The 19,783-nt window shown below is 45.2% G+C and overlaps 1 long non-coding RNA gene across 4 annotated transcripts in view; it reads right to left on the bottom strand.

Annotated features, from left to right (window-relative positions):
* LOC128323457 (uncharacterized) overlaps positions 1 to 19,783 on the bottom strand; it is a 206,205-nt gene that overhangs the window by 86,474 nt on the left and 99,948 nt on the right. The window lies entirely within an intron of this gene.

Below are 19,783 nucleotides of genomic sequence, written 5' to 3'. Positions count from 1 at the left end.
CGAACTTGGAACCTAGATGTTCTTCCCAGAGCAGCTCCATCCCCTAAGAAGAATATCTTACAATGTTCACTCATCAGTTCTCCCATTCATATGCAACCAGGGCAGACCCTGCTTAGCTAGGAGGACAAGTCATGCTTGCAACCACAATACCAGCTCTCCTCATTTATAGGAAGCTGCCTTATGCTGAGCCAAACCATTGGTCCATCTAGCTCAGTATATTCTATACTGACTGGCAGCGACTTCTCCAAGGTTGCAGGCAGGAATCTCCCTCAGCCCTATCTTGGAGATGCCCAGGAGAGAACTTGGAATCTAGATGTTCTTCCCAGAGCAGCTCCATCCCCTAAGAGGAATATCTTACAGTGCTCACATGTATATGCTACCAATGAGAGCAGCTCTCCAAGGTTTTGGAGATTACCTCTGCTAACTAAAAGACACCTTTTAAAGCAATGAGTCTCTTATATTTAGCAGCAGGGGAGCAATTGGACCTATCCAACCCCAGCACAGCACCCCTCCAGTGGGTATTACTGGTATCTCCTTATGTTTCTTTTTTGATTGTGAGCCCTTTGGGGATAGGGGACTGTCTTATTTATGTATTGTTTATTTGTCTGTGTAAACTGCTTTGAGAACTTTGGCTGAAGTGCAGTATATACATATTTGTAGTTGTAGTGGGAGTAGGTGGCAGGCCACAGTCTCTCCCAAGCCTATCTGGAGGTGCCAGGGAATGAACCTGGGGTCTTCTGCATGCATGCAAGCATGCAGATGCTCTTCAACTGATATATGATCCCATCCCCTAAGGGAAATATCTTACAGCATTCACATGTCATCTCCCATCCAAATGCAAATCAAGGTGGACCTTGCTTACCAAAGGGGACAATTCATGCTCACTACCACAAGTCCAGCTTTCCTGCCTGCATATGGTAATTCCATATACATGATCATAGGTTCGGTCTACATGCACACACCACAAGGAGGTGGAAATGAGCAGAGACCTTCTTACCCCCTGACCTTGAGGCCCCTGTCCAAGGCCTCCAAGGTCCAGGGGGCTTTCAAAGTCCAAGTGGGACCTCCAGATGCCACCACACTCTGCGCCCTACCACTGCCCCACGGCGCCAAACCAATAATTCTAGCTGCCATGTGCAAGGCCAGGGTGTGGGGAGTGAGTACTTCAGGCTGCAGATGCAGGGATCTCCTCTTCCCTATATAAAATGCTTCCTAGAAACAAAAACAAAAAACTAGCTCAGCGGCAGAGGACTAGGGCAGATGTTTTCTCCCTGTCCCAAGGAGGTTTTGAGGGTTGATTTATTTTATTTTATTTTTTGCATGGGGCAGCATTCAAAAATGATATCCCTCACTTGCCATTGGAAGAATTTTTTGGTGGTTTTTTTTTTTTAAGGGTTGCTGTGAGGGTGTCTTGAGGGGCCATCTCCTCTATGCCATGGGTGGGCTTGCCCCTTCCACAATTGGCCCCATGGTGCTGTTACCGTAGATCTTGGAGCCATCGCTGCACCTTTCTGAGTCATGGAGTATTTATTTATAAGCACCCTTGTTTTCTCCTCCCATCTTGTTTGGAAGTGCACAGGATCCCCTAAAGTTACCGTGGTTTAAGGGTGTAAATGGTCACCAGTGTCACTGGGACAACAGGATGACCCTGCATTCTCTCCTGCATGAGAAAGAAGGGGAAATGCCATTTCTGATGTCCTGACATCTGCAGCTTTTATGTAAAAAAATAATTAACTTGTAAAAACAGGGGGAGGAATTGGATCCCAGCTAGTTTTACTGTGATTGGAAAAAGTTCCTTTTGCACAAGGAGAAAGGAGTGAATTTTGGCAATTCCCCTTTCTGTCCGCTGACTTCTGCACCCCACAACCTGGTTCCTTCAATTCCCTGGGACATATTGGGGGAGAGGCACAAGGGGCTGCAGAGGCAGGGGGTTGGCAAACGTTACCCCTAACCCCAGGTGCAAGTAAAACATTTTCTATTCACTGAAGTACTAGTTGAGATCCAACACATCGGGTGGCTTTGGATGTAATGTGGAACAAAGGTTAAGCATAACCTTCACCTTAGCCAACCTTGACCATAACACAAACCAACTTCAATCCTTGGGCTCAGATCCTGGTCAGACAGCCATAAACAAACCATGGTTAAAGCCATCGCATGGGTTCAGATGAAAAAAGTAACCAAGGTTACTTAAAATAAACCAAGGTTCTGTGTGATGCCTGAATCGGCTCATAGCATTTCCCATTTTAATCATGGATGGTCTTTTAGGCAATTTGAAAGGTTTGTAATCAGTTTGTGTAACTGGCTATGGATGAAATGCTGTAGTCCTAGGATGCACCCTTCTGGATCCTGGCCATACACCTGTACGGATTTTGAGAGAATGCTCCAGTATAGGTGAGAACCGAGCTTTGTCTAAGTGAATAAATACCATGACAGCAGCAGCACTTGGTTTTCTACACGAAGGATGGTCATATTCTCAAGCATAGCATTTCATTAAACCCGCGCCTTATGCTGAATAATTGGCCTGTTCCAGCTCTCAGTGGCAGGCAATATTAGAGTCCAATGCATATTGATTTTTCTTAAAATACCCTGGACAATTTCAGCTCAAGAAGATGAATGTCCAGAAAAGTTATGAGGCTGTGTGGCAAACCAAGAATAATAAGGGAAACTCTTCTCTCCACTTTAAAACTGCGAAGAAGAAGAAATAAAGGAAAAGGAAGAGACCTCCGGAGTGTCTTCTGCAATAAATCTGGTGCTCTCTGGTACAGAATAGTTTTTTTAAAAATGAAGAAATCTATTCAACTGTCCTTAAAGTATTAATTTTAGTGCCATGATTACAAGACTTACTATTATTACCTTAATAAAAATCATTCAGTTTACAAGCTAAAAGGTCTAGGGGATTGAATGCTGGAATAATCCAATCTAATTAGGATAACAATGTAGAAACGGCTCAAGTAACAATTGCCAACAATTTTCTAATGGGCTTAAATTATGTGCTTGAAAAGGACAGTGACAGAAGATATGTTTACTTTTTCCCATTGAATACCCAGAGTCCATAAAGGAGACCACAACCCATTTGCTGTGTGAAAATGCTTTCTGTGACAGCACTCCATGAGGCTGGGTTCTTCACGGGGCAGATGGGGGGTGTGTGTGTGTTGTGTGTGTGCGTGTGTGCATGCTTGCTTGATTACTTGCTTGCTTGTTATTATTAGAGTTGTGATGCAATTCTGACAAAGCACAGGAAAAAAAGGCAGAATTCAGCTTCTCAGCTTGCTTGCTTTTCTTTTCTTTTGAAAACAAGTTTCTAGTCCTTTGGGAGATTCTTGAAAATGTGTGAACAACACCTACTAAAATCTCAGAAATATGAACAAGATTTTCAGAGGCTGGGTATGGGACCTGAGTGTCCTCACTCCTCCCCATGAAGAGTAAAACAAAAATAACGGCATAAAAATGGCAGAATATTTTGACCAACATGCAGACCAACAAAGCGCTTGCGCTACAAATAATGTTGTGCTGGCACAGGAACATGTGGCATGATTGCACTCTTGCGTGACTGCACTCTTCATATCTCCTCACGCTTCAGCGTCACCAGAAATATTGAAAAAACAACTTGCACTGAGAAATCTAGCATGGCAAGAGGAGAATTGGTTAGAATTCTGACACATCAGTTTCCCAAGGATGGGAACATAAGGACATAAGAACAGCCCTGCTGGATCAGGCCCAAGGAGGCCCATCTAGTCCAGCATCCTGTTTCACACTGCGGCCCACCAGATGCCGCTGGAAGCCTACAGGCAGGAGTGGAGGGCATGCCCTCTCTCCTGCTGTTACTCCCCTGCAACTGATATTCAGAGGCATCCTGCCTTGGAGGCTGGAGGTGGCCTATAGCCCTCCATGTTCCTGATGTGGGTATATATATATATTTACATTTTATATCCCGTTCTTCCTCCAAGGAGCCCAGAGCGGTGTACTACATACTTGAGTTTATCTTTCACAACAACCCTGTGAAGTAGGTTAGGCTGAGAGAGAAGTGACTGGCCCAGAGTCACCCAGCAAGTCTCATGGCTGAATGGTGATTTGAACCGGGGTCTCCCCGGTCCTAGTCCAGCACTCTAACCACTACACCACACTGCCTTTCATGATTGACTAAGACCGTATCTGGAATGCCCTGCACAAATGCACAACAACCAATATGTGAGAGAGGAGAGCTGGTCTAGTGGTAGCAAGCACATATTGTCCACTTTGCTAACCAGGGTCTGCCCTGGTTGCATCTGAATAGGAGACTTGATGTGTGAGCACTGCAAGATATTCCCCTCAGGGTATGGAGACGCTCTGGGAAGAGCAGAAGGCTCCAAGTTCTCTCCCTGGCAGCATCTCCAAGATAGGGCTGAGAGAGATTCCTGCCTGCAACTTTGCAGAAGCCGCTGCCAGTCTGTGAAGACAATACTGAGCTAGAGAGACCAGTGGTCTGGCTCGGTATATGGCAGCTTCCTATGTTCCTATGACTTCAGACATAGGAAGCTGCCATCTGCTGAGTCAGACCATTGGTCCATCTACCTCAATACTGTCTACTTTGACTGGCAGCGGCTCTCCAGGGCTTCAAGCAGGAATTTTCGTCATCTCTACCTGAAGATTGGGGAATAGGGCTGTCGTTCAGTGGAAGAGCATCTGCTTTGCATGCAGAAGGTTCCAGGTTCAATCCCTGGCATCAGCAAGTAGGACTGGGAAAAACGCCAGCCTGAAACCACGGGGAGCTGCTGCCAGTCAGTGTTGACAATACTGAGCTAGATGGACCAATGCTCTGACTCAGTAGACGGCAGCTTCCTGTGAGCCCAGGGAATGAGCCTGGGGCTTTCTACCTGCTTGTGCACTTCCACCCCTACTGCTGCTCAGAGGTCAGAGCAGCCCATGAGAACACTGGGCCAATGCATAACACTGATGCACAGAGTGGAGTGCAAATGCCTTCTGCTTCCCCTTCCTCTGTACTGTCCCAGCAGAACTCCCACATGATCTGCTCTCCACAGGACACGTAAAAGCTCCCAACGCAGAGATAGCATGCACTTTCATAGGGGCAAGGGATATAGAGACAGAGTTAAGAGCTTTGGATTTTGGTTTTGGATGAGGAGAGCTGGTCTTGTGGTAGCAAGCCTGACTTATCCCATTAGCTAAGCAGGGTCTGCCCTGGTTTGCATTTGAATGGGAGACCACATGTGAGCACTGTAAGATATTCCCCTCAGGGGATGGAGCCGCTCTGGGAAAGAGCATCTAGGTTTCAAGTTCCCTCCCTGGGGTCTCCAAGATAGGGCTGAGAGAGATTCCTGCCTGCAGCCTTGGAGAAGCCGCTGCCAGTCTATGAAGACTATACTGAGCTAGATAGACCAAGGGTCTGACTCAGTATATGGCAGCTTCCTATGTGCCTATGAGATACAGATGTGAGGAACAGGAAGCACAGAGTAATCGTACTTCCTGCCTGGTCCACACGCATCAATGTTACACCCGTAGTCAATCTGATTCAGGGCATAAAGCCTGTTCCTGCTGTATACATTGAGAACTCTTCAAGATCAAAGTTCTATTTTATTTTCATTTTTAATTCAGCCCAAGGGTTCAGGGCACACAGCAACACTAATCCGATGATGCCAAGGAGATAAAATCCCCATTAATATATAAAACACTGCACATTCAAAGGAATTAAAATTAGATCATACCTCTTTAACCCCAGCCATTAAAAATAGGTCAGTATTTATTTCTTAAAGACATGGGTCAGAACGAAAAGACATAAAAATACAGAATTAGCGATAAACAGAGTTGCACACAAGCAATTGGGAGACAAGACTCAGCAGCAAAAAGGCACTCTCAATTAACACGGGAGATCTTTAATCAGTGAGTTCTTTTCCTAATAAATCCTTATATGGAATTTGCTACTTTTTTCACTGCTGTTGCATGCCAAGTTAATATATACATGGAACTGTCCAGCACAATTCCATTATCTCTTTCTTATATCGTCATTACCTCCTCAACTTCCCTCAGTATACAGTATATGTAAGGTTAGGGTATCCAATGGGCATCCAGTTATACTTACTTACATTGAACCTCAGCTACTACTTTGTTGCCCACACAGCCAATTCTGAGAGCTCCTTTTGGACCTCCAGAGTCTGGTCAGATTTTCCTCATCCTGACAAATTCTATGCCACCTCTGTGGCCCCCACACAAAGTTTCTCATACTCTAGAGGACCCCAGCATGGAAAACTTCTCCAAAAGTGCTAGGGGTGAAAGAAAGTGGCCCAGTACTAATTGCAAAGTGCTCTGTACCGAGTTGCCTTTGAAGAGTTTGACCTCAGTCATTGATACATTGGTGAGATCCAGACTAGACTACTGCAGTGCGCTCTATGTAGGGCTGCCCTTGAAGACAGTTCAGACGCTTCAGCTGGTCCAGCATTCTTATAAGACCTTATATAGACCTTTCTTATATAGACCTTATAAATATAAGGTCTATTTATAGACCTTATACAGGTTTATAAAATCATGCATGGTGTACAGAAAGTGGATAGAGAGACATTCTTCTCCCTCTCACATAAAACTAGAACCAGGGGTCATCCCATGAAATTGATTGCCAGGAAATTTAGGACCAACAAATGGAAGTACTTTTTCACACAACGCATAATCAATTTGTGGAATTCTATACCACAAGATGTGGTGACAGCCAACAACCAGGATGACTTTAAGAAGAGTTTGGATAACTTCATGGAGGAGAGGTCTATCAACGGCTACTAGTCGGAGGGCTATAGGCCACCTCCAGCCTCAAAGGCAGGATGCCTCTATGTACCAGTTGCAGGGGAGTAACAGCAGGAGAGAGGGCATGCTCTCAACTCCTGCCTGTGGCTTCCAGCAGCATCTGGTGGGCCACTGTGTGAAACAGGATTCTGGACTAGATGGGCCTTGGGCCTGATCCAGCAGGGTTATTCTTATGTTCTAGAACAAGGATGGTCATGGATGCTAATCACTTCGTGAGTATTATACCCATCCTGTGTCAGATTCATTGGTTACTAATTTGCTTTCAGGCTAGATTCAAAGTGTTGGTGTTGACCTTAAAAGCCCTACATGACCTGGGGCTGAAGTATCTATCAGACCGCATTCGCCCATATAAATCTGCCAGGGTCTACTGTTCTACCTCTCGGGCCCTGCTCACGGCCCCACCATTGACTGAGATCTGGTTGGTGGGAATAAGAACAGGGCCTTTTCATCTGTGGTCCCTTGGCTTTGGAACTGTTTCCTGGTCAAGCTTTCCCATATTCCCTCCCTCAGGGTTTTAAAGAAACACTTAAAGGCCCATCTTTTTAGAGAGGCTTTTTAGTTTTTATTCTTTTTCTGTCTCCAAGGGATTTTTGATCTGTTAATTCAGTTTTAACTGAGTCTAGTTTTTAACTGAATTTTATTAATGTTATGTTGTTTTGTCTGTCTTTGTGAGTCACGCTGAGCTGTCTCGCACTGGAGGGGAAGGGTACAAATATTTTAAATAAAATAAATAAATACAAGTATTTGGACACTGCAGCTGGTGCAGAATGCTAGTTCCTGATTTGCTCCAATTCAAAGGCAGAAATTACCATAAAACCCCTCAGTGCTTTGGGACTGAGATTTCTAAAAGACCACCTTCTCCCACAACGGCATGCCCTCACCTAATCTGCAAAAGGGTCATAAGAATACTGTCCTATTTTATATGGCTGATGTGAGGAATACTGAAATAACATGAAATTCTATCTGTCTGTCTATCTATCTATCTATCTATCTATCTATCTATCTATCTATCTATCTGAAACATTTAATATACCGCCCACTCCAAAGACTGTGGGTGGTGCACAAAAACATGCAAACAAGACAACATTAAAAATTACATTCTAAATTAAAAACTAAAGTAACTAACAAAAACAAATGAAGTAAACTACAGGGCAAGAGCCTGGCGAAAAAGAAAAGTCTTCAAGAGAGATTTGAAGATCAGTAAGGAAGGGGCAGCAACCAAAAAGGCCCTTTTGCGGGTCCTAGAGCCCGAACCGACAAAAGGGCCATCTGAGATGATCTAACTGGAAGGGATGTAACTGGATGGGAGAGGCGGGTCTGTAGGTAGACAGATGCTTGGAAATGCTCAGAACACTCCAAAAACAGTGGCGGACATGTGGACTAAGGCACCAGAGGTGCTGCCAGTGGAGTACTGATGCTGTGCAGGTGATGCTGCTACATTCCAAATGAATACAGCATGCATGCTTATGGAGGGGGAGTGATTTCCACGGATCTCCCCTGCCCCTAGAAGTGCACCATAAGAACTGGAAGAAGGTCCTGAGGGTCATGCAGTCCTCGGGGACCTACATCCAGGCCACAGGAAGTACTTCCAGGCGAGATGGGCAAATATCATCCCCACAACATGAATAATGGAGCTGCATTACACTCCAGGAGCACAGCAGCATTCCATTGGGAGCACTGACATTGCCATTCTATACATAATAACAAATTTTATTTCTTAATAATATGTAATACAACAACAATAATAAATATTGGGGGCTCATAAGAACATAAGAACAGCCCGGATGGATTAGGCCCAAGGAAGCCCATTTAGTCCAGCATCCTGTTTCACACAGTGGCCCACCAGATGCTGCTGGAAGCCCACAGGCAGGAGTTGAAGGCATGCCCTCTCTCCTGCTGTTACTCCCCTGCAATTGGTACTCAGAGGCATCCTGCCTTTGAGGCTGGAGGTGGCCCACAGCCCTCCGACTAGTAGCTGATGATAGACCTCTCCTCCATAAAGTTATCCAAACACCTCTTCAAGCCATCCAGGTTGTTGGCTGTCATCACATCTTGTGGCAGAGAATTCCACAAGCTGATTATGCATTGTGTGAAAAAAATACTTCTGTTTGCTGGTCCTAAATTTCCCGGCAATCAATTTTATGGCATGACCCCTGGTTCTAGTGTTATGTGAGAGGGAGAAGAATTTCTCTCTATCCACTTCCTCCTTGTAGGAAGAGTGGAACACAAATGTAAAACAATAAAAATAAATAAAATAAATTATAATAGAAGAAGAGGACATTCTGATGGCCCAAGCCATTTCAAAATTATTTTGCAAAAGAAGGAAGGAAGGAAGGAAGGAAGGAAGATGGATGTTAAATGTTGTTCAAAAATTACAATCATAAATCTGAATAAATATTATTTGCGTGGCAGTCCAAAGCTAAGAAAAACAAGATCTGCAGTTGCCCTGGCAATCCCAATTCTGCCCTCTTGTGCATCTGCATGGTGAAGCAGCAATTAATGGCATAATTACTTGTCCAATGTGAAATTATTCCTCTTTTTGATGGCCTCCCTACCTTATTACAACACAGTGGAGCTCCACCCAAACCACACATATTGTACTCGCTAATATTGTTGTACAATGCAAACCCTTGGATGTTCAGACACATTAATTAGGCACTGGTTTTGGTATTGGAAAAACAGAAGTGAGCAAAAGGATCAATCGAGATTTAGTGCCAGTTCATAACAAAGAGAATCTGAAACCAAACAAAGAAGTTCTGGCTCCTTTTAGGTTGTTTTGCTGGCTTTTTTTGAACTGCACAATGGCCACGCACAGCCAAAACACAATATTTTGTTCCCCTTCTCGCAAAGTCTAGCTGCTAATCAGTAGTCGATCTCATCAAGGACCTAATAAGTCCATAATGGTACATTTGTTTCCCAGGAGAAGCCGGTCTTTCTCATCATAGCAGAAAATACACCACCCCCTTTGCAAAGTGCAACCAGGATCTACAGACATTGCAACAGTCTAATAATTTGATTGCAAGCCCTAAGGCAGGGATAGCTTAAATTACAATTAAGAGGCCTAGTACTGCTGTTAACATCTGGGTGATGAGGCACTGTGTGGATTAAAGGGTTTTCTTTCCCCCGAATCGGAATGGAATGCTGTGCACACTAGGCAAACAGAGAGGCTGTGCCACAATGGCCTACTGCTTAAGCATAGAGGGTATGATCCAGCCAGAGTTAAGCACTTTGGAGTCCCGTTGATTTCACAGAGAGGCATTTGAGCCCATTCTTAATTCTCTCGTGAAAATCGATGGGGCTGAACATTTCTGAGCTTGGCTGCAGCATGACCATAATTTCTAAGGTCAAACAACACGACTCGATTGGCACAGTGAGAATGTGGCAGGAGCGGACCGATGCTGAGTTCAGCGCGCAAAATCGATCGTTTTGGTATGCTCCACATTTTCAAATCTCTGTATGCTGCCCCACCCAAAGGCAAGGATTAGGCAAGGCAAGACATGATAACTGTGGTTCCCAATTTACTGGTTCCTAAGGGCTGAATGTAAGGTTGCCACTTACTCTGGATTGGCATGGACAGTCTAGGTATTGGACCTCCTGTCCAGAATATAGGAAAACTGTTATCTTGGAGAGGAAATGTCAAGGAATTTGTGTGGGAAGATTGCTTTTATGAATTTTACCCATTTTTCAGGTGCATCTCTCCAGGCACTGTAGCTACATGGCGCTAATATTTTAAAGCCTATTTTAAAGAATGGATAAGAATCCATTCTCTGGAATCACTGTTGCTGACTGGCTAGACTGATGGCCAGGAAATTTAGGACCAACAAAAGGAAGTACTTTTTCATATAGCGCATAATTAATCTCTGGAATTCTCTGCTGTGGGATGTGGTGATGGCCACTAGCTTGGATGGTTTTCAAAGCGGCTTAGACAAATTCATGGAGGACAGGCCATACCTACTAGTCTGGTGGCTATAGGCCACCTACAGCCTCAGAGGCAAGATGCCTCTGAATACCAGTTGCAGGGGAACAACAGAAGGAGAGAGGGCATGCCCTCACCTTTTGCCTGTGTTCACTTGTGCCTCAAATGTTCATGTATGCAACATCTTGGATTGGGATGAATGGCATAATCACAAACTAAACCATTGAGGTGTCCCTATGTGTCCCTAGAACAGTACTAAATTTGGTCCAAATCGGTTAGGTGGTTCACAAGGTATCCCATTTATGCCTCAGATGGTCACACATCTGCCATCTTGAATTGGGGTTGATGGCATCATCACAAACTACACCAATGGGTTGTTCCTACAACTGTTCCAAATTTAGTTCAAATCAGTTAGGTGGTCCACCAATTAGCCCACTTGTGCTTCAATGTTTGTGCATCTGCCATCTTGAATTGGGGTGAGTGACATCATCACAAACGATGATGTTGAGGTGTTCCTATGTGTTACTCACTACAACTGTACTAAATTTGGTTCAAATAGGTTAGGCAGTTCACAAGTTAGCCCACTTGCACCTCAAATATTCACGAATCTGCCATCTTGAATTGGGGTGGGTATCATTATTACAAACGATGCCCTTGAGCCATCCCTATGTTTCCCTACAGCTGTAGCAAATTTGGTTCAAATTGGTTAGGCACTTTACAAGTTAGCCTGCTTGCGCCTCAAGCATCCACGCGCCCGCCATCTTGAAATCTTGAATCAGGGTGGAAGACATCATCACAAACTACACTATAAGGCTCAACACACAATCAGTGTGTAGACCTGCTCTCCCCGCAGACAATCACGTAGACGCTCTCCCTTAGCCCAGTTTCTGCTGCTCATGAGAATTGCCTCTATGTGTCCCTACAACTGTATCCCATTTGGTTCATATTGGTCCAGGCATTGCAAAGTTGCAAAGGAGGCCAAAGGATATATTTAAAGTCCCTGCACTTAGAAAACAAGCTAACATTTGTATTGCTGGGCTGCTAGCTTTCTATGTGCAGGGGATATTTAATGTGGGGGGGGCACTAAAAAGTTTGCCCCACCTGTAATCTGAATCGATCTCCTCAGCAATTTTTACATCATCCTGCTCTATTAATTTTGCTCCAGACACATGTGCATTTTTCTCATTTGTGCTTTTGTGACAGGGTCCAATGCTGCCACTACTTCAGAACAGGGAAATCACATGACTATCAGTAGCAAAGGAAAACAGATGCAGGGTAGCAGCCTCCAGCTATTACAACTGCATGAAGTCCATGAATGAAATAACTGAATTCTTTCCTTCCCTGTCTCTCTCCACGGCAGGAAATTCCTCAAAGAACAAACATGATCCAAACAGCAGCCTAGAGATATTGCCAATGCAAAATATACTCTTTTTTATTTTTTTAAAAAAAACAACCAAAAAGAAAGAAAGAAAGAAAAACAGAATCTTGCCATATGGTAACAAACCCTCTATAATTCTCTTGATCTTTAATCTCTATGCCAATGTCTGTTTTACAGATTATGGCTTCAGCCTTTGACAAATCTGCTTAGCGAATTTTTGGCTGACAACTTTGGCACGGCAGCCTCTGTCTGAAATACATTCAAAAGGCTAAACATTTTCATAATAGCTACTTTACACAGATTAGTAAGCTTCCCTTCAGGACACCAATTTGACTTCTTTTTTTAAAAAAAGTGACTGTGTTCATTTGTGTGATCACACACGCACACGCACACACACAGAACTGATTTTTTAAAAGAGATATATTTAATGCAGTGGGTCTTTCGAAGGGCTCCTCACCCCCAAGAGGATCAAGCTCTTTGCCAACAGACAGATATTGCAACATGGGGTTATTATGGCCATTTTTCATGTAATTGGGAGTCTGCGTTTGGCTGCCCTGGTTTGCAGGCTCATTGCCTCATTTTTATAATCCTTCATAAAGGGGGTTTCTTGCACGTCAGAGAAATATGCCCAGCAGCTAGGATACACAGAAACACCACCAGGTGAGTATTTTAACATCTGCCCTTGATGTCCTTTGATGGTAACAACCAATTTTAGCCCACTGCAATGACCCCAAACAGAAACAAGATCATTTGGGTCCACTCAGAATAAAAGTTAAGAAAAACTAAAAACAATGAAATCTCCAAACTATAGCTACAAGAAAAATAAGAGATTCGTTGGCAGCAAAATTTTGCCAAAAGTGAAAATCAAAATGCATTGTAGGATGTTCTCCTTCAGACAAATCATCAAAACGTGTCAACACCCAGCCTGTGTAGTGATCAGAGAGGGATGGAATAGGGCAGGGGGTTCCAACTGTGGGTCTCCAGATTTTTTTGGACTACAATGCCCATCATCCCCAGCCACAGTGGCTGAAGTATAGATATAGGCCAACTTTGGACATAGTGTGAAACCGCAGGTTGATGAATCTGAGGTTAATTCTCGAAGCTGGGACATACCGCAGACAACCCAGCAACCGCGGTCTGGCAAACTTTGGTTTCTGGGCAGAGGAGCCCCTCCCACCTCCTGGTCTGCCAAGGCCCCAAAAGCTTTGGGACACTCACATCACCAGGCTGTGGGCAGGGTGTCAAGACGCAAATAAAGTGGCTACCATTGGACATGATCAGCCACCTTCATCAGGGCAAAGACATTTTAACCCCTCCCTTGCATCATTTGCACCACTGCCTTTGCAGGAACTTCCAGCCCATGTGGTCATGCAGAAAGCACAGTTATTGAAACCCCAGAATTACTAGGGGCACTTTGAGATGGGAACAGGGATGTGGGGGATACATGCAGAAGAGCAACCGAGAACCTAGGGCTAGAGGCCGGTGAGCTGTTGGCTGGGTGGGTGGTAGAAGATATGGTGCACTGGGGGTGTGCAAAGAGGTTCGAATCCAAACCAGTTCAATAGCTGACGTTCTATCTCTGCAACACAGTACATGAAGAGGGGAGAGAAAAGGAAAGTGATGAAGTTTGTATCCCTTATAAAGCCTAGTTCTTGCCTTAATTGGCAAGAACTAGGCATTATAAGGGACAAATGTTCCAATGGTTACAGAAAATTCAGTTTTGCGTGAAAAGTGACCACGGCATGTACAATATTCCCCACCACCACCACTGTAAAAAGCCCGTCTATGATAGTTTTCATTTGGTACAATTAAACCCTCTGCTACTTGGAATTCATTATTACTGTTCAGAACTTGCTAATTTGTGGTGTTTTATTCTGTTTTAATAAACCAAACAGACTTTTAATTAAAAGGAGAGAGAAATGCTTTGAATGATGATTTCAAAGTAGAACTTGAATTTGCTTGGCATTTCCAACTTACAAAAAACGGCTTTTCCAAAAATGTATTCCCCATGCTAATAGCAGTACGATCCACAAACCACTCAGCGGAATACTTCAGTTAAAGCTTTTGTACACTAAGATCCCAATACAAAATACTTGGAAACAATTCTATTGATTGCCGTGACACTGGTTTTCCAGAATTTTTCTGCAAATGTTATTTTGGAACATCTGGTTTTTATTTTATTTTTATTTTTAAACATAGGTCCTACTCTTGCTCCAAGAAGCCCAGAGTGGTGTAGATGTCATGCTTATCCTCACAACAAGGTTAGGGTTAGGGTTAGGGTTAGGTTAGGCTGGAAGATAAGTGTAGAGTCACGCCTGGGAGTTGTAGTCACCCCTTTTACCTGGGTTAAAGGGCACAAGGACACCCTTTACTCCAGGTAAGGTGTTGTGTGTATGCTCAGGCTGGACACAGCCCGAGCATACACAGAGTTGGGCACCTACAGTAGAGCACCTGACTACAAAACTATGGTGCGGCCACACTTGGGAGTACTGCATACAATTCTGATCACTCCATCTAAAAAGGACATTGTAGAACTGGAAAAGGTGCAGACGAGGGCAACCAAGATGATCAGGGACCTAGAGCACCTTCATTCTGAGGCAAGGCTACAACACCTGGGGCTCTTTAGTTTCGAAAAAAGGTGACTGCGAGGAGATATGATAGAGGTCTATAAAATCATGCATGGTGTGGAGAAGATGGATAGAGAGAATTTTTCTCCCTCTCACATAACACTAGAACCAGGGGGCCTATGAATTTTCATCCCATGAAACTGATTGCCAAGAAATTTAGGAACAACAAACAGAAGTACTTTTTCACACAACACATACCGGTAATCAACTTGTGGAATTCTCTGCCAGAAGATGTGGTGACAGCCAACATCTGTTAAGAGGGGTTTGGATACTTCATGGAGGAGAGGTCTATCAATTGCTTCTAGTCTGAGGGCTATAGGCCACCTCCAGCCTCAGAGGATGCCTCTGAAAATCCAGTTGCAGGGGAGCAACTATGGATGTGCGAAATGACTCCAGTACAAAATGATTTGTACCTGAATCTGGCTGATTCAGGTGATTTGTAGACAAAACAAATCACCCCTGTCCTCAATTGTCCAGATTCGGGTACAAAACAAATCACCCCGGTTCAGATCTGAAAAATTCAGAGATTCGGACCTCCATTTTGTGGCAAAAGTGGGTTGGCTGGTAGTGCCCAATGAGTGGAAGCTACAACCCAAATTTTAAAGAAATTCGGCAAAGGGGTGAATCAGTAGAAATTGGGGAAAGGGGTGACCAGGCCACACAGAGGCCAATTGTGCAGGAACAGCAGACTCCAAAATGGCTGCCGCACCAGAGGGAGAAGGCTCAAATAGGCCGAAGAGCCGGCCGAACGGGCCAGTTTGGACTGTAAGGGAGGCTGGCGGGGGGAGGAGGAACCTCCGCCTCCAACAACTTACCCGAAGGGGGTAAGGTTAAAAAAAAGAGGTCCACATAGCCAGGGCGGGGGGAGGGCGCGGGTGTTCGGTCCGGACAGGGGATGGTTCGGTTCAACCCCAAACCATCAAACCGAACAGGTTCAACATTGAACACATTCAAAACATTTTAAAATGGCCGCCGCGCATGCTCAAATGACCTCTGCAAGGCCCTGGGCCATGCCAGGCCTTGCAGAGACCATTTGATCATGTGCAGCGGCAGGGAAAATGGCTGCCATGCCAAATAACAGAGGCCCGAAGGGGCCAAAAAGGATTATTTTACGGGCCACCATGGTGATAAATGAGGCTGGTGGGGGGAGGGGGAAACTTTGCAGACACCCCCCCCCCAGCCTTTAGGAAGCCCCCTGAAGCGGCTAGGAGGTAGAAAAATGTTTTGGGTTTTTTTTAAGAATAATTTGTGAACTGATGCGGGGGATCGGTTCTGGTCCGGACGGAACTGGGGGGGTTCGGTTCAACCCTGAACCCCCAAACCAGTTCGAACATCCCTACCCTAAGGCTCAGGCACAGAACCTGAGAGGCTCAGTAGTGGTATCTGGAAGATCAGTGAGTTAGAACAGGGTGGCGTTGACTTGTGTCTGGTGAGGGCAAAGGATAGACCTGGGCTGTGTTTGTACATAGCAAACTGCCTTCTACTGAATCAGACATCTGGCCCATCTAGCTCAGTATTGTCTACTCTGGCAGTGGCTCTCCAGGGTTTCAGATGAGTTTCTCCCAGCCCATCTCCCAACCTGGAGATGCCAGGGATTGAACCTGTGACCTTCTGCACGCAAATCAGACACTCTACCACTGAGCTACAGCAGGTACAGGTTCTATGGGATGGAATCTGGTTAGAGGCACACTTTGCCACAGACCTTGGGGATCTGATCCGTGGCCTCCTGTTTCCGGGGGCCCCTCCAAATGTTCTGGGGGCCTCCCCAGAGCCCTGCCACTGCTTCTTGAGCACTCCGCTGCTGCCTGCAGGAGGGGGGTTGGGGTAAGTTAAATCTTCTCTCTTTTTATCTTTTTTCAGCCGCTGCAGCATGGCGGGCATGATAGCAGAGACAGGGGGTGGCCGGCTGGGTGCAGACCAAAGCACATGGGTGCAGAGGCCCAAAATTGGCCAAAAGCAGCCCGACCTGTCATTTGGGTGGCAGGTGGGCTCAAGGAAGGAGCTCTTGCCACTGCCTCTGCCTCCCCTGCTTTGGTCCACACCCTGCCAGCCTTCTGGGGAGAGGCCTTCCCCCTGTCTCTGCTACCATCCCAATCACACAGCGTTTGAAAAAACAAAACAGAAACTGATTTAACACCCCAAACCACCACTCAAGCTGGGAGGGGGGGCTCTGAAGCCCTTCAGGTCCGGGCTCCAAAATTACCTAGGTGCGCCACTGAACCTGATGAATATGGGAGCAGAGCTCGTGGCAAGAAATACTCTAGCCACAGCAGAAAAGAGTCTGTTCCTTGATTCTGGCTCTTCTGTGGTTTTTCTCCTTCTCCTGGAGAACCTGGAAGAAGGAGGCCAAAACCTTCCAACTTCAGCTCAATTTCAGGTCCCTCCATGTGGATGGAAGATGATTGACATTACCCAGAGCTTCCTGGGACGAACCTCAGGGCAGCAGTAAGCACGCTGCTGACAGTAAGGTGGAATTTGATATAAAAAGTTGTTGTTAGGGCTTTTGCAGCAATGGTTGTGGTTTACAGCCTGAAACATTTGCTATGCACACTCCAGAAGTGTAGGTCGGGCTTTGACATCTTTGCTGTCCCCCCACCCCACCCCTTTTTGCATGTCGTATTGATATTTTCCCCTTCGTTTTTATCTTACTGCACAGTTGGGAGGCCATATCTTCACTTTTGATTTTATAATTACACAAACAATGCGTGACTAGTAGGCCTTGGTAGGAAGCCAGTCAAGGGAAATGGATGGAGTGATATTATTGGACTAGTCTGCTGCTCAAGGGGAGGGAAATGCAGAAAGCAGAGAGATAAAAAACAATCAGGACACTGTGCAGATTTTGCACTGCATGGCTTGGAAATTATCCCATTTATGGCAAGACTCACACGGTGGTGGAGGAAACAATACCCTCCGAATTCTGTTGTGGCTGCTTTGATATTAGCATAGGGCCCAGACTCATGTTGGCACGATCAGCTTTCCTGTGATATCAACCCCTGAACTCCCTCCAACTTCTGCCAGTTTTTTTCCAGGCTCACCTGGAAATGACCATGTTTTGTCGTTTGCTGAAATTCCAGAATCTGCTGAGCAGGGGTGAAGACAGAAGGGAAGCTTGAGGAGGAACTCCTCAGGTTTTTGTTTTGTTTTTTGTTTTGGTGAGAGGAAGATAGGTGCTTTGCAGCGGGGGGGGGGGGGACACAAAAATTAAAGATATGGATTAGGTTAGGCAGATGGAGGCTGGTAAAAGGAGGAGGAGGAGGAGGAGGAGGAGGGAAATGCCTCAAATGCTTGGGGAGGGGTCTGGATCCTGGCTGGAGCCCCACCAAATTGCAAAATTGACTACAACTATTTATATACCACTTTTCAACAAAAAAAAGTTCTCAAAGTGGAAGAAGAAAAGGAGGAGAAGGAGAAGGAGAAGGAGAAGAAGAAGGTGGTGGTTCCCTTTCTCCAGTGGGCTCACAGTCTAAGAAGAAATGTAAGGGAGACCCAGCAACAGCCACTGAAGGGATGCTGTGTTGGGGTTTGATTGGGCCAATTGCTCTCCTGCTGCTAAATATAAGAAAATTACCACTTTGAAAGGTGCCTCTTTGCCTAGTTAGCAGGGGGAAATAAGAACTTATGAAAACCCCACATACACACTAGTTTCCCCCCGCTAGGTCAGGTGATCTGGCTCCATAGTTCAGTGGTAGAACATATTTGCATACAGAACGTCCCAGGTTCAATCCCTCCATGCCTGGGAAAGGCTCCTGTCTCATACCTTGGAGAGCTGCTGCCAGTCAGTGCAGACCAGGGATTCTCAACGTTGGCTCCCCAGATGTTATTGGACCAACTCCCATAATCCCCAAATCAAGGCCACTGGGACTGGGGGTTATGGGAGTTGAAATCCAATAACATCTGGGGACTCAACATTGAGAATCCCTGGCGTAGACAATACTGAGCTAAATGGACCAATGGCAGCCTAGTATGTTAGTCCATAGTGACCAACCAGATCACTTTGGGATACCCACAAGCAGAGTTTGAAGGCAATAGCCCTCCCACACTGTTGCCCAGATAACTAAATCAATATTTCCAGTGATATATTGCCTTGAATCCTGGAGGTTTCTCTGTGCTATTTATCATGGCTAATACTCCTCTTACTATGGATAATTATATACTGCTCTTCAACCCAAGTTCTCACAGCAGTTTACACAGAAAAATAAATAATGCATACATAAGATGGCCTCCTGTCCCCAAAGGGCTTACAATCTAAAAAAGAAACGTAAAGGCAGATAGCAGCAACAGCCACTGAAGGGATGCTGTGTTGGGGTTGAATAGGGCCAGTTGCTCTCCCCCTGCTAAATATAAGAGAGTCATCACTTTGAAATGTGCCTCTTTGCTCAGTTTGCAGGGGTAATCTCCAAAACCGTGGAGACCTGCTGCCAGCCAGTGTAGGCAATACTGAGCTAGATGGACCAATGGTTCGGCTCAGTAAAAGGCATCTTCCAATGAATGGCTCTGAGCATTGGAAAGTGCCGTACGATCACTGACAGGCTTCTTCTGCTCTAGGAATGGTTTGATTTCCTTCTAAAGCCCCCTAATCTAGTGGTCATCACATCTTGTGGCAGTACATTCCATAAATCAATTGTGTATTGTACAGAGACGTCTTTTTCTTTTGTCTGTCCTGGACTATCAATATTTCATTGGGTGACCATAAGTTCTAGTGGTTGGGGAGAGACATAGAAATGTCAGATCTACCATGCATATTCTAGGAAGCCTCTTGCACATCCCCTGAATCTTAGTTGTTTTTTCTAAACTAAAAAGCCCCCAATGTCTACTGATTCAGAGATTTGTGGGGCAGGTACTCCAACCCCTTGATTGTGTTCAAGGGATTGGAGTACCTTCCCTGCAAACGTCTGAATCAGTAGACATTGGGGACTTTGTAATTTAGAAAAAGACAAAGACAACAAAGCTTTGTTTTCGCTGATCAGAGGGTTGGATCAGATTCCGCCAGCCTCCTCCCATAAGCTGCCAGGTTTCTCCCTACTTGCAAAACTAACCATCCAGGTCCTACACTGGTGATGTTCTATGGTCCAGGAG

Source organism: Hemicordylus capensis, chromosome 1 (assembly GCF_027244095.1).
Source record: "Hemicordylus capensis ecotype Gifberg chromosome 1, rHemCap1.1.pri, whole genome shotgun sequence".
In the NCBI taxonomy this organism is placed as follows: Eukaryota; Metazoa; Chordata; class Lepidosauria; order Squamata; family Cordylidae; genus Hemicordylus; species Hemicordylus capensis.
This window is presented reverse-complemented; position numbering and strand designations above follow the sequence as displayed.